The following is a 15,243-nucleotide window of genomic DNA, read 5'->3' on the forward strand; positions in this document are numbered from 1 at the left end:
TATCCTTTTTATTTACTTTTGACATCCATTGGGCACCCTTAATTCTAATTTTCTCATGAATCAAATAGGATGCTTCCCTTCTACACTTTATAAAGCTATCCCATTTTCTGTCTACTTGAACTTCTAATTCCCCTCTTTTTGGAATATCTGTGTTCCCTGGATGCTTCTTGAAGTTTCTCTATCGCCCTCTTGACCTCCTTATCCCACCAACTCTTGGGTTTGGGTCTTTTCCTTTTTGGCTTTGCTCGCACCTTAGCTAGCTCTAGCTCAAGTAATCGAGTTAATTTGGTATAAATCCATTCTGTTTCATTATCCTCAAAAATTACTTTCTCAATTTGTTTAGTTGCTGCTTCCAGTTGCTTTTCTGAGTAAAAATTCCCCTCTGATTGTTCATCTCGCTTCAGTTCTACATTGGTATCTCTTCTGAAACTCAACTTGATACGTTTGTGGTCACTACCTAGACTTCTTTTGTGGTCACTACCTAGAACCATGTTCATCTATGCTCATTACCCCTAATCTATTACACATCCTCTGTGACATTAGTGCATAACCTATCGTCGTGTGCAGACTCCCTGCCTCCCATGTTATGAGCCCTTCACACTTCTCGGTACTGTTGAATACAACTAATCATGCCTGTCTCATATATCCTGCAGCACGCTTTCTGGCGAATCTGTGTACCCATCCAGGTCTTCTATATGTGCGCTCATGTCACCTAATATAATTATCTTCCCCTGTTCTCCTAGCTCATCGATGTCGCTGGCAAACATTCTAACATTTTTTCTGTTTTCCTCTTTGGCATCTGCTCCTGTCCACATGTATACAAAGGCAAGGAGTGCTTGCTCCTTTGCCACTTTTCCTTTTAGCCATAAATGTTCCATGGATCCCAGTTTAACCACTCGAAAATTCATACTTGTATGAACGAATGCCCCAATTTCACTTCCCTTTCTGCTGCCCTTTGTTCTATTGCGATATTCCCATGCGTATTCTGGGTTACAGGGTGGTTGCTCTATGTCTCTAAGACGCGTTCCCACTAAACCATTCCATTAATTCCTCCTGCCTCAACTGTTCTTTTATATCCTCCCATTTCAGTCTATTCCTGCCACCTTGCATGTTAACGAAACCTATATCTGAATTAACTTGGAACTGGTGCTTGCGTCTATTTCTTCTCCAATGGTTCCACCGTCCCTTTGATCTTGGTTCTTCCTTCTCTTCAGTGGAGCCTCAGATCTCTGGGTCCTCCCAAAAATGCTGTTGCCTGGTGGCCTAACCTACTACCTACCCTCTTGCCAGTGGCACCACCGTAGTGAATGTCATCCTGTGCAAAAGGGTGGGGGCTGACCTCGTACACGACCCTGTTAATTTCCATGACACTGCATCCTAGTCGTGGACTCATTAAACTAATTACACGATTAGCCCCAACTACCCTCCTTTCCGTTCCGCTAGAGTGCCTCTGGACCTCTGGGATTGTGCATATGGTCACATGCAAACTGCCAGAGGCCTCTCTATGCCTACGAATCTCCCCCTTCTAACTGCTTCTCGAGATTCTGGTTCCTCCCCTTCAGCACAACGTTGAGGCCAGCATGGATAACGACAAAGTGTTCGCCATCCATGTCGCCCCCCACCACCTCCTGGGCTTTGGCCATTGCATCTATCATGCACTTCCCTGACTGGGCCTCCACCTGCACCCGCCTGTCCGCCTTCACTGTCGTCAAAACGCCTCCCTCAACCGTCGCTACGTTCGAGTCACCGACTACCAGAATACTTTTGCGCTCTAACCGTTCGCTTCCTGACCGCGACTGTTGCCCTCCGGAACGCGCTAGCTGTCTCCCGCCGCCGTACGCTACTGTCGCGCGTCACCGTGCCCGTTTTTACCTCTGACTTCCCCACTCTAAGCCTGCTGCTCTGCACCGCTGCAGGATCGATGATCCTCCTTTAGGTTTACCACGCTCTCCTACTCCCCCAGCTGACACTGCTCCGAACCGCGGCGACCTGTCGGCCGCGATTTATGCTCTCGTATCTCCTTTTCTACCTGGGCCCGATTATCCCGCTCTTCTTTCAGCTCGCCCACAATTTACTCCAACAGATCGGCCTTAGCCCCCTCCCTCTTAAGCGACTCGGCGACCTGAGTTTCTAGCTTAATCCGCTCCTCTAGTTCTACCTTCAGGTCCCATTTGAGTTCCTTAATCCTAGCTGCCCATTCCCCTTTCAACGTCCGAACGTCCTCTTTAAAACTACTCAAAAGATTACTCGATGGTCTGTACTCAATAAAGAATTCAGTTGTTAGTCCAGCCGTTGTCCTGTGTGGTTCACTCCTTGAGCGTTCATCTTTTTTGGCTGGTTATTTCTTCTTCCTCAAAACGCTTACATATCTTGCACGCGAAGCCCGCAACGGCGGGCTTTTACGCTACGTAATAGCCCGCCAAAATTCCTACACAAAAACCTTCGCCACACACACTTCCGCTAGCCTTCCTACCCTTAACTCGGTTTAAAACCTCCGCCCCTACAACGTGTACAAGCGCAAATACCAAAAAAGCACTTAGCTTCGGACCTAGTCGCTGGAGCTCCGAAAAAAAGCGTCATCCTCCGATGGCGTCACGAGCCAAACTCCTTTGGATGGTCTAAGAGCACTTGCTCCTGGGTGGATGGGTGGATGGATGGATGGATGGATGGATGGATGGATGGATGGATGGATGGATGGATGGATGGATGGATGGATGGATGGATGGATGGATGGATGGGTCGATGGATGGATGGATGGATGGATGGATGGATGGATGGATGGATGGATGGATGGATGGATGGATGGATGGGTGGGTGGGTGGGTGGATGGATGGATGGATGGATGGATGGATGGATGGATGGATGGATGGATGGATGGATGGGTGGAAGTATAGATGGATGGATGGATGCATGGTTGGGTGGATGGGTAGATGGATGGATGGATGGGTGGATGGATGGATGGATGGATGGATGGATGGATGGATGGATGGATGGATGGATGGATGGATGGGTGGATGGATGGATGGATGGATGGATGGATGGATGGATGGATGGGTGGATGGATGGATGGATGGATGGATGGATGGATGGATGGATGGGTGGCTGGGTGGATGGATGGATGGGTGGATGGATGGATGGATGGATGGATGGATGGATGGATGGATGGATGGATGGATGGATGGATGGATGGATGGATCGGTGGATGGATGGGTGGATGGATGGATGGGTGGGTGGATGGATGGTTGGGTGGGTGGATGGATGAATGGATGGGTGGGTGGATGGGTTGATGGGTGGATGAATGGAAGGATAAGGCTGAACCCTTTAAATCGGGTGGTGGCTCCAACCACCCAGCCATGACTTATAAAATTTTGCTGCTGTCCTGATTTTAGCCACCAATCGGATAACCTTCGTTTGGTTGCTTCTACCCGCTTAAAATCTATTTTCCCTTCAGTGTCCTTAAAGGGACACTGAGGAGAAATTGAAGTTGGCTTGTATCGATAGAATACCAGCTCCTGATCACAAAAACTCCGCTCTTACTGAAAACAAAGCTCTTGTAAGGCAGAAAATAGCAAGAACCAAAATACAAGTATCGCCGCCACGGGCCAATCTCGCAAGTACAAGCGTGGTGACGCCATAGCACAAGAGACGCCACCTTGGAGGAATTTTCCTTCCTACATGATGCGCGAATCTCTGAGGCTGACAAAGGAAAGGTGCGCGGTTCAATATTGAAGTAAGTTTTGTTTTTAAACCGTTAGTGCACTTTTATCACACAAGGAAGGCAGACAAAAGACAACCCGAATGTTGAAAGCAAAGAAAACCGATACTTGGCGGCGCCACAGGCGGCCAGGAGAGAGTCAATTTTTTATGGCGCTTCGCTTCTGTGAGGTTTGCATGCCCCGTGGTTTTGTTTTTGACGCGCCTCGATTTACAAGCGCCGAACAGCAGAGGAACTCCAAGTACCGCTTCAAGTGCTAGTTAACCTTTGAAGGAGCCTGTTAAGGCTTGTCAGATGATCGCCACGGTCGATGAAAAAATATGATGGCACGATGGTCGGTGATCGTACAAGGCAGCACTTGTGTATTCGCACGCTCGCCCGGCGAAACATTCCCGGCTGTGCCAGTCAACTTCAAACTATTTAACGGAAATCGTTTATTAGGGACGGGAGACAAGGTACAAGGCAGTTCAGAAAAATTGCTGATGGCCTAGCTCTGTTAGGCCAGGATATAGCTAGCAAAAGCGCGGAGATTTCTGCATCAGAAGGGTGCATTCACTAGACGCGCCTTTATTGATGATTGCAACTTAAGCCGTCGTGGCGGAGTGGTAGCGTCTCCGCCTCAAAGGCCCGGGTTCGATTCCGAACCTTGGCACAGGATTTCTTTTTTTATTCAGTGAGTGGGCGGGGGGCTTCAGTGGCTCCTATAGATGCCGCCACCGAATACGTTGGTTAGCGGTTAAGCGCAGGCTCTGTTAAGGCGCGTTTATGCTCCGGCGTAACGCGCGCGCGCTGCACGGCAAGGTCACGTCGGCCAAAGCGAGACCCTCTATACTCAAACTGCGCCTGACCACCGACGCGTTCGGCGGCTTCGGCGCACTCTGACCGCACTGGCGGGGAGATTGGAGCACGTCTCTATTTCGCGCCGACTGCGCCAGCCGCCGCCGGCCCGGCCAGACTGATTCGGCTCCGCGGCGAGGTGCGCGTTGTGACGTAATTCAATAGCTTCGGCAGTTGGGCGGAGCTGTTCTTTTCGAGCTCTCGGCTAATTTAATCCATTCACAGTACACATCTGAAGGTACATGCAAGTGGGCGAGAGAGCCCGATCCAGTGGACCCGTTGGATCTAGCGGAAGCCGTTGAAGCCTCGTGCGCCGGCTTTAATTTCAAGCCGCCAACTTTAAACGCGACCGCCCTTGAGCAGCCACCTGTTTTCTTGTGGCAAAAAAATAAACAAATAACTTGGCCCTTGCAACTGTGGGAGACCTCGACGCCGCCTGCGGCGCCGTGCAACCGCGCCGTTCAAGGAATCACAATCCGTTGGCCCCAAAGCCACGGCCAGCCTCCGATGGGCGCAAGGCGCCGACCTTGTTTTTGCCCCTCGCGACTCCCCGCACTGGGGTTATGATATTTAGTTTGCAACGGCTGCCCACTGAGGAAGGGGGAAACGACCCGCCGGCGCCTAACCTAACTGTGCTCCCTCAAAAGCATCGCACGCTCTGTGGGGCCGAGGTCGCTGAAATGCAGGCCGGAGTTTTTGCGAGAACTACATCGTCGGGTTCGGGATCCATCGCAACGCTGGTAACGCTGGCATTTCGGCAACTGCTAGACCGCACCGCTAGCCGCCAAAAATCACGGAGTCTCCGTTTACGTCACGTTTCACGTCACTCCGTCCTGTGACGTCATAAGAGTTCTCCCTGACGTCATAAGAGTTCTCGAGTTGGAATCGGAGTGGTTGGAAATACTTTTTCAAGTTCGAATCCAAATTTCTTTGAAATAAATGCATCTTTCGCTGCCGGACAAGCGGCAACAAAGCCATGAAATGCCGTACTATCAGGTTTTGCTAACAAAAAAAAATTGATAGGGTTCTCCTCAGTGTCCCTTTAAAGGGGCCCCGAAACTGATTTTCAGTTCATTGCTTTGCCTGTTGGTTGCCTAGAATGAGTTATAGTGATGCTATTAGAATCGGTCGTACCGCGTATACTGCGGTTTTTAATATTTTAATTAGCTTGCAAAAGCAAATTCCTGACGCTGACGGTGTCGCCATAGAGTGGCGGTTTTTAGCAGCGGATATGACATCACTTAGTGGGAGCTTGATGATTGGAGAAAGAGTAAATATACTGCAAATAATGTTAATGACTAGAGATAGGTTTTGTCAAGTTTTTGTGTTTTATATTACATTAACAAAACCAACTTGTTTGCCTGAGATAAAAGCGCTGTAATGCAAGTAAAACAAAAATACACCATCAAAGGCTCTGGCTACTTTTTACATCGAAGGAATTTGCGCCTCTCTGTAAACTTCCTACGACCTAGCACTCAGCACTTATGGCTACTCTCTATGTATCTGAGAGCGGCTTTGCGGAATCGATCCGATCGAGCCATTGCACTCTATAAGAATTCGTTTCGGTCACAAGGAAGGATGCGTTCGTTTCACATTTAGCAGACAGTGCGCATCGTCAGCTTGTGGAGGATCACAGGGTGGCGGCGCCAGATGACGCCACGCTCCCGTCAACAGCGCGCGCTCCTTGCTCGCCGAGACCAACCAGCGCGCTAGGAGCGACGGGCGATGGTAGGCGGTAAGCAGTAGCTGTTGCGCGCTATGCTAAATGTGTCTTATATCTTGCGCAGGCCGTCACACCGTCGCAGTATCTCGCGCTCAAGTTCGGATCCATAAGTCAGGGAACGTCACTGGTCAGTTTTCCCTTTTGCGCCGTCGACGTGACGATGAAACATCGCTGGGTCAGCTGGGCGTTCACATGGTCGTTGTAAACATGCAAACGGCGCTGCCAGCTTTGGCATGAACGAGTTACAGAGAACAGGCAACCATGGAGCGCAAACTTTCGCCACGTGCTCAGATAGGCTGTTTTGATTGGTCGCATTAAGTGCCGTCATGCGGGGAGTGAAATGGGAATGAGAAGCTGCGCGAAAATTGAGTTGAGGGCAGCATTTTGTTTGCTAGTATTTTAAAATTTCTTCATTGAATAAGTCCCGTTCCTATGCATCGATTCTCGTAATTATTTTTGAGTCAGCATCTGTGTCACATAAAGAATCCATTTGAAGTGCAACCGGCCTTCTTTCAAGTAGTGGTTCGTAGCCCCTTTAAGCGTCCTCCAATTTTTTTTCATCCTCCAACTGTTTTCCTTTTTTTGCCTTTGGAGTTCTTTTTAACCATTTCCCACGCAATTTATATCCCTTATTGGTCCGCTTGGCAATTTTTATTGCTTTTATGATTTCCAATTTCTTCATTCTTTACTCCACTTCCACGCCCAACTCTTCATACAACCGCAACAGCTCTTCATTGACTATTTTCCTGAAGTCTATGATCGCTGCCCTAAATGGTGGCTCTGCCCACTCACTAATGGTTCTGTGCAAACTAGCACTGTGCTACAGACATCCGATTGCCAGCAGACACCCGATTAACCTTTAACCCAGAACTTAAAGCCTGGTGAATCATAGAACAAAGGCAAAGCGCTCACCCGTATGTTCAGAACGCTGTCACCCGGTCCATCCCAAGCGCTGCCAACCAGTTGTCAAGGGAGGGGATCGCGGTCGCTTTTCGATGAAACGACGGTCAAGACGACGCCCGCTCCGACCAGGACAGGAGTGCCGCTGAGAGAAGGTGTTCGTTAGTGAAGAAAGAAGAAAGAATTTATTTACGTAATTGCAAGCGTCAAGATCCAAAGTGAGCTGATTCAACTGCACGCGGCGTCGAGTTTTATATCCTTCTTCTTCCCTAAATTCCCCAGGTTGGGGACGCCGGAGTGGGAGTGGCCTGAAACTTTCACTCGCGCGCACGAACTCACACCCCTGCCCATGTGGACACGCCCCCGTTACATGCTGAGCCCGAGAGAGAGGAGGATGGGTCGGGGTCATGCCGTCTGCGGAAGGTGACGTTATCTGGCCAGTCGAAGGTTCCCACGCGCTGCCGACACCTGTTCTTCATTAGACGACAGCCGACGCGCTAGGCTAGATCACAAGGTTGGGAAGAGAAGCCGAAAAGGATCATGTGTCCCTAGAGATGCTGGTGCAGGTTGGGGGCGATAACGGCCGCTTGGTGGCTGCGGCGGCGTCGGATACATCAGAAAGGTGTTGTTCTCAAACTTCAGCTCTCCGCTTTTTCGGGTCCCGCATCACGACCGGGCGAAGCTCGGTAATTGCAACCAGCTGCCACCTGTGTCCTCTCCGTGTGGTCCTGTGTCCGCTCCGTGTGGTCCGTGTGGCCTGGGAGCAATCCTCATCGAGTTGCTCGGAGCCACGCAGTAGAAACAGATGTGCTCGCCGCCAACAGGCTAGACTTTCTGTGTGCGTTTATAATAACAAGACTTGCTGTCGCCGTTCCTAATACCCCAGTCCCAGATGCCGCAACATCCCGCCGCCTCGCGCGCCCGGCGTGCGGGGGCAGCTTGTGCCGTCGCACTCGAGGAGGGTCTTCCAAGCCTGTTTAGTGGGCGTGGAACACTTCTCCTTGCGAAAATAAAGCTGCAAATATATTATGCTCTATTTTGGTCTGATTTAATTTACTGTAGCCTTATTTGGCTTACCACAACACAAACAAACTTTAAAAAAATACTTGCACTACAAAAAAAGGCCATTCGCTATATTGCCAATGTTTCGTCCCCACACTTGACCAAAATGCTATTTACCTCATACAAAATCGTCAGAGCTAATAACATATATAATTTTCGTATTTTGCGTTCTTTCCTCTTCTCAACTACTGAGCAGAAGAATTTTTTGGTACAAGCTGCAAGCCTTCCACCCAAAAAAAAAACAGTTATACCTACTCGTAGTACTAAATTATGGCATATTCCGCATTTCCGAACAATCTACAATTTCAGTCATTGGAGCACAACCTCCCACAAATACTAACTGAGCCTCAATATGCCAAGATAATTTCATTTAAACAGCTTCAAGATGCCTTTTCCAAACTATAAGTAGATGCGTTTCTGATATATGTTTGCTTCACTGACCTATTATTTCTCGTACCTGTAGGCTGTCTTGATTTCAGTTATAATTGTACAACTTTACAGTTTTATTCAAATATATATGTATGATGTATTATTGGGTTATTTCTGATAACAGTTGGAAACTAAGCTTGTTTGTGTTTTGAATACTACTCAAAGTTAATATTGTATAGTATCTGCTATTCTAGATCTTTCCATTGTTTCTCTTAACTATTGTTAATAACTATGTCAGCACTGTCTTGTAGAGGTTGTCTGGGCCATGTCAAGCTGTGATTCACAGCTTTTAGCCCAGATATCCCTCCAAACTTCTGGTAAAATAAAATGAATTGAATTGAGGGAAGGGGACTGTGTTTACAGGCCCACAGCATGTGGGATAGAGAACAGAGCTCGTCACTGTGGGGGCACAAAAGATTCAATTTCGGGTCACATATCGAGCATATAAGCGGTAAGCGGAGATGTGGAACCAAATCCGGTTCCAAACGACGCGCAAACCCTGAAAATCATTTCAGAAAGCCAAATTGAAAAAGAAATCTGTTTTTTTGAGGGAAAGGAAATGGAGCAATGTGAGACAGGCACAATTTCCTTTTCTTAAAACCAACTTTCATTTTGCTTCGTTTACAGCGTGGTTCTGGTGTCCACCGAGAAATGAGACAAGCGTAATTTCCTTTCCTTAAAACGAACTTTATTTCTTTTTAGTTTCCTTACGGGCACAGTTCACGTGCCCACCGAGATATTTGACGCAGGCGTTGTTTTCTCGTTCGACCTCTAGCTACATTCAAGGTCAAAGTTGCGGCCTCGTTGACGGCTCGAAAGGCTGGCGTAGTGAAACTCTTCGTTTAAAAATGAATAAAGTAGGCAAATAGCCGTTAAAAGCAGGAGGAACAAAACAAAAACGCCAAAAGGGGTAATTACAGCAAAAAGTTGAATTCAGACACCCATCGAGACCCGCCGCGGTGGCTCAGTGGTTAGGCGCTCGACTACTGATCCGGAGTTCCCGGGTTCGAACCCGACCGCGGCGGCTGCGTTTTTGTGGAGGAAAAACGCTAAGGCGCCCGTGTGCTGTGCGATGTCAGTGCACGTTAAAGATCCCCAGGTGGTCGAAATTATTCCGGAGCCCTCCACTACGGCACCTCTCTCTTCCTTTCTTCTTTCACTCCCTCCTTTACCCTTCCCTTACGGCGCGGTTCAGGTGTCCAACGATATATGAGACAGATACTGCGCCATTTCCTTTCCCTCCAAAACCAATTATTATTATTAAGACACCCATCGATTAAAACATCTTAGGGTAGCACGACATACTTATAGACATAGTAGTTGCGCGAAACACACACACAAGATCTGTCCCGTACTCTTCTCTTGTGTGTGTGCGTGTGTGGTTTTGCGCCTAAAAAGTACAATGTCTTGTGTGTGTTTCGCGCAACTACCATGTCTGAAGTATTGAGCCGACTAGCCCGCCAACATATTCTACTACGACATAATTTCCCTAACTGAACCTGGCTCCTAAAGTCTAATTTCCGTTTTGTTAGAGCGATCGAGAGTGTGATTACACAATCTCCTTCTAGCTTTAGAATGTGTGCAGCTTCTATTATTTCACATGTGAGTTAATGCGCATTTCACGCGATGATTGTGCATTCGTGCAGAAAGGGCTCAGAGGAACGGGAGGGGCACTTTAGGCTGTGGACTTCCAGGTTTCTCTTTACAGTGTTGTAAATATTATTGCAATGCTGGCTATTGAACCAGGTTCAGCTAGGGGAATTAGGTATTCCATCGATGTTTTAAAGGATGTTTCTGAATTCAGCTTTTTGCTGTTATTAGCCCTTTTGGAATTGTTTTTTTGTTCGTCCTTCTGCTTTTAACGGCCCTTTGGTGATTTTATTCATGTTTTGTTTTCATGTTATTATCGCATTTTGCCATTTGCTACCGTATTGCTGCATATCGACGTCATCCTTTACCAGCCGTTCTATTTTAGTCTGTTCCCAGCTACGGCACTGTTATCTCGTGTCTTTTTCACCTCCGTTATATTTCTGTCGCGTGCAAGCCCGCAGCTGTTCCCCATGTTTCCCCACCCACTTTTCTAAAGTATAATGTGTCGCTCTGCAATAAAAGAGCGAGTTGAAGTCAGCGCTGTGTCGTCCTATCTTTCTTTGTCTTATACTTCGCTGTTTTTAGCAAACATGAATTACCAACTAACCCGTTCGACCATCCTTGCAAGTCACAGGTCTGAGCACCGCCTTGGTCAGTTGCTCCACAGCCGCTGGGGACTGAAGACCGAGAGTTAATTGATTTGTTCATGGAAGGTTGCAGTCAAGTACTGCACCACACATTCATATTCATTTATGTATATGCACTGCAGCCCCACAGAGGCTATTTCTGGACTGGAGATATAAAATACGTGCTAAGCAGTAGCGTACATATCATTAAGGCATGAATGCACACATAAAAGTATATTCAATATACAATATTAAATCAAACATTCATCGAAAGCTAGAACTCCCTACCCGGCGAAATTCGTTCACTCGCGTTTCCGCAATTTTTGGCTCCCATGGAAGGCCACAAAGCATGCAATGCAGGCCAAAAATTGCGGAATTGCAAGTGAACGAATTTCGCCGGGTAGGGAGTTCTAGCTTTCGAAGATACGTCGGAAGGAGCTGTATTTATATGTGTGAGTGCGCGCGTAAAGGGGAGAAATATTTAGACTATGATGGGGTTTAGTTGATAATTTGTCAACAAAATTAACATGGCTGCTAACTGCCATGAGGCGCTTGCAGTTAGTGAGCATGTAGACATGCTTGAGGCACTCGGAGTACCGGTGTGTCGAAAGAAGGGTTAGAGATAACGCGCTGAGATTGAAGGAGGGCGAAAATTCTCTCTCATAGCGACGACATATAAAACGAATCGCCTTCTTCTGGACAGATTCAGTTTTCATGCAGTACAATGGTTGGTATAGACTCCAAACGCCCGAGCCGCATTCGATAAGCAGCCGGATTGGTATTTTCGAAGCTAAAAGTTTTGTATGGCGTTCCAGCAAAGAATGGTTTGCATATTATATTTACTCAGTTTGACGCGGCAAAACCAAAGCAGTACAGTGAAGTTAATAAGTTCATAGCAACTCCTGTTACGTTGCTTCACTTATTTACACTTCTTTAGTTGTTACCTCTTTACACTTGCTGGTTGTTATCACCCTTTACTCTCGTTATTGTCTTCCTGGGTTTTTTGGCACTTGTGCAGTCGCTTTCTTTCTTCTCACCAGGGCGAGGCTCGTGCCTCGCCATTCAGTGCTGTGCGCCTTGGATGTGTCTGTGTTATTGTTGCAGCGATGCGGGATATATTCGTGTCCTTCTAAAAGGAAAATGCCAGTCGACAATCACCGCTTTTGTTGTGTGTTTTCTCTGTCGTCGCCTCTTCGCGTTGTTGGCGTCATGACGGCTATGAAAGACGCTGTCAGCGAACAGTGCACCGCTAACGTCGACCACAAGGAAAACTGGCTGGAAAAGTTCTACTCAACAATTTGTTTCCTGCTCTCCCTTTTCTTTTCTTTTTTGTGGGCGTTGAAACAATCCCACTGCTCATCCAAGTTTGTGCTAAGAGACAACAGTGAGCTGCTGCTCACAACGTCTGCCAAGCGCACTGCGCCACAGCTGCCTATGCCATGATCCAGAACTGCGATGACCGCTTTGCCGATCGTGACATAATTTAGGAATTGTCGTCGTGGTGCTGTCCGTGCCCGTTGTCGACAAACTTACTAGGTAACGTATCGGAGACCAGGAGTACTCACCGGAGACAAGTGCGAGGTTCAGAAGCAGTAGCAGCCACACGGTCCTCGCCATCTTTTTTTTCCTCAACGCTCCGCTGCTGAAAAAAGCTGTATCATGCAATAACCTCATACAGGTTTCGTCATACAAATATAATACAGTCTGTAGATATTTTATGACATCTGTAAGACAATTATATGATTTTCCAAAAAAAAGGTGGACATTTTTATGATAATATTGCGTAACATTTCAAAATTATGATCTCGTACTCGATTCGATCACCGCAGCAGCTTCTGATGCTTCCTTCAGGGAGAGTGCCTCATGGAAGCGCCTTGCGTTCCTCTTCAAATGGAAACACTTTAGTGTGTGTCCGAGCATAGCTGCCTATCATACGGCAATCATAGCACGCGATCGTTTCTCAGGGAATCTTTCAGCTTTTTTTTTTATAATATCTGCCGGTCCCATCACGCATTCCAGCGCACGCTATTTGGCCAGACGAATGATTTTTTTTCGTTGGTTTTCGGTCATTTAGTGGACCGCACTATTTTTGTTCCGCACCCGGTTCGGTTTTTCAGCAGTCATTGATCAAGGTCTCAGCTTCCTCAGGTTATTCACAAACCCAACAAAGCTTTAAAGCTGGTTATGCAAGTGCTTCTTCCAGTGCGAGGAACTTGCCTGGTAATATGTTTAATGGTCTACTCGACGAACATCTCGAACAGTGGTTCTCAGTCGGGGCTCAGTGGAACCCAGGGGTTCCTCCAGCACCCACACCCGCCCTTTTCAGTACCTGGTTGGTTCAAAGGACACCGAAGGTGAACAGAAGTACCGCGCCGCGTTCGAAGCTGAGATGATAGAGCCAGCAAACAAAATATGTGCCTCAATCACCGGCCAATAGCGCAAGTAAAATGCGTGCGTCCACACCGTTCTTCTGTCGCGGATCCGAAATACTATGTGTCAAAGGTAATTCACTTCCAAGTATTGGCAACCCACTCATTTGACGCCATGAGTTGGAATCCACTGGCCGGAACATTTTTAAGTCGAATCCTCGCGTCGATAAATGCGTCTTTTACTGCGAAGCAAGCGTAAACATGCACCAGAAGCACAATTATCATTGAGACGAAAACTTTCTGCAGTTCACCCCAGCGCCCCCCTCCCCTCCCCCCTTTTAAAACAACTTTTAAAACTAATTTTTACTGTTTCTAAATACCCTCCACGGTAGCCAAGTGGTTACGGCGCTTGGCTACAGAGCCGGAGTTCCCGCGGCCGCGGGCCACACTAAACACGAATGACACGAGATGGGAGGTTTATCCGTGTTCTTCCGCTTTAAAACACCGCATCGCCAGACGAGAACACCGGTAAAACGGTGCACATGATATCATAAACACCGAAGCAACACCAGCTAGAACTGACGGTGTGATAACGAGGTCCGCAATCGTTCATCAGCCGTCTCTAACGGAGTGGTTGTCGCCATTCGGAACCTTCCGAACGGTGTAGAAAAAACACCGTACGCCTGAGACGGAGCGAGGTCGAATTCCTGCTGCTGTTCAAAAGAACGCGCCAGTGGAACTGTGTACTTTTATCTGTTTCGCTTAGTTCCGGAACGAAGCAGCAAGTTTTGGTTTCGGTAGAGATGCAATCGACAGCAGAAGGCGCAAAGGATCAGAAGACGGCGAGAGAGTCGTGACTCGTGAGTGCGGACGCTGTGACCGAAGCGGCGTAGGCGCTAGGCCTAGCAGCTCCAGCGGGGCCGTCTCGGATTGCGTCGCAGAATTGAGCGCGGCGGGTTGTCTGGAGCCTCTCTTGGAACGGATATCGTGAGCGGCGACTGTGCGATTGCCGCTGCTGCTTTTCGATGCGTGGCGGAGAAAGGAAAGATGAATGCTTAACCGAGTTCACCGAAGTGGATATCGTAAAAGACGGCTGACCTTGCCCCTCGCTCTGGTTTGCGAATGGCGCTATAGCGCCGTTGTGAGCGAATTGAAACAAGCGCTGGCTTTGCCGCGCCTTTAGCCAGCGGGAGAGAAATTTCTACCTCGACATTGCTGCCCGGAAGGATATTTTTGAATCCCTGCCGTCTCACATCCGTCTCGCCGTCATGGTTAGTGATTTTGCGTCTTAAATATCGTTGTACGATAAAGACGTGAGCAGGCTTGTGTGGAGCGCTGAAGCACTGTGCTGCGGAATGGAGCAAAACATTAGCGCAGTCTTCTTAACGACGCGCTGCCAGTGTATGGGTTGTTTTATATGACTATGCGCCAGCGCTTGAGCACCTGTATTGTCAGTCAATCCCACTGCCTGCGTTATAAGTTCGCCTTCATTCCGCAAAGCACCGCACGAGCGCTCATTAGTACAAGTCTGCTTGCGTCTGCACTGAAGTACACCTTGCAAGCGGCTGTATGTTTTCGGCATTCTTATTTTAGTGCCCTCCGAAGCATTTGTGCCATTTTAGTTTGGATATGTGCAGCATTTTTGGACACTCTTAATTTCATGGATGTTCGCAGAGCGAGGAATGCGGCATCGCTATTAACATGAAAAAAATCAGGTCGCTCTTTCTAAAATGCCATGGTTCCGCACAAAAAACATAATTTTGCTTATTGTGCGCGTCGCAGCAAATTCATGAATGTGCCCAAAGCTTCTGAAGTGCATACTTGTATTCTGCCGTCATATATTCGGCCGCCACATTTAGAATTCCAATCTGATTATTTGTTGCTTTCAGCACAATGGCGCAATTTCTTTGTCACTGGAACACGAGTGCAAGCGAGAAAGCAACGGCTGTCAGTTCTTGCCTTATGTTCTGCGGTTCGTTGCGGCATAACTTC

The 15,243-nt window shown here is 47.9% G+C and overlaps 1 long non-coding RNA gene across 1 annotated transcript in view; it reads right to left on the reverse strand.

Annotated features, from left to right (window-relative positions):
* LOC144122836 (uncharacterized) overlaps positions 1–12,510 on the reverse strand; it is a 160,687-nt gene extending 148,177 nt beyond the window's left edge. Inside the window, exon 1 of the long non-coding RNA XR_013312911.1 lies at positions 12,448–12,510. This is a non-coding gene — a long non-coding RNA (uncharacterized LOC144122836). The remainder of the gene's footprint in view (positions 1–12,447) is intronic.
* Between the last annotated feature and the right edge of the window lie 2,733 nt (positions 12,511–15,243).

Source organism: Amblyomma americanum, chromosome 3 (assembly GCF_052857255.1).
Source record: "Amblyomma americanum isolate KBUSLIRL-KWMA chromosome 3, ASM5285725v1, whole genome shotgun sequence".
NCBI lineage: Eukaryota > Metazoa > Arthropoda > Arachnida > Ixodida > Ixodidae > Amblyomma > Amblyomma americanum.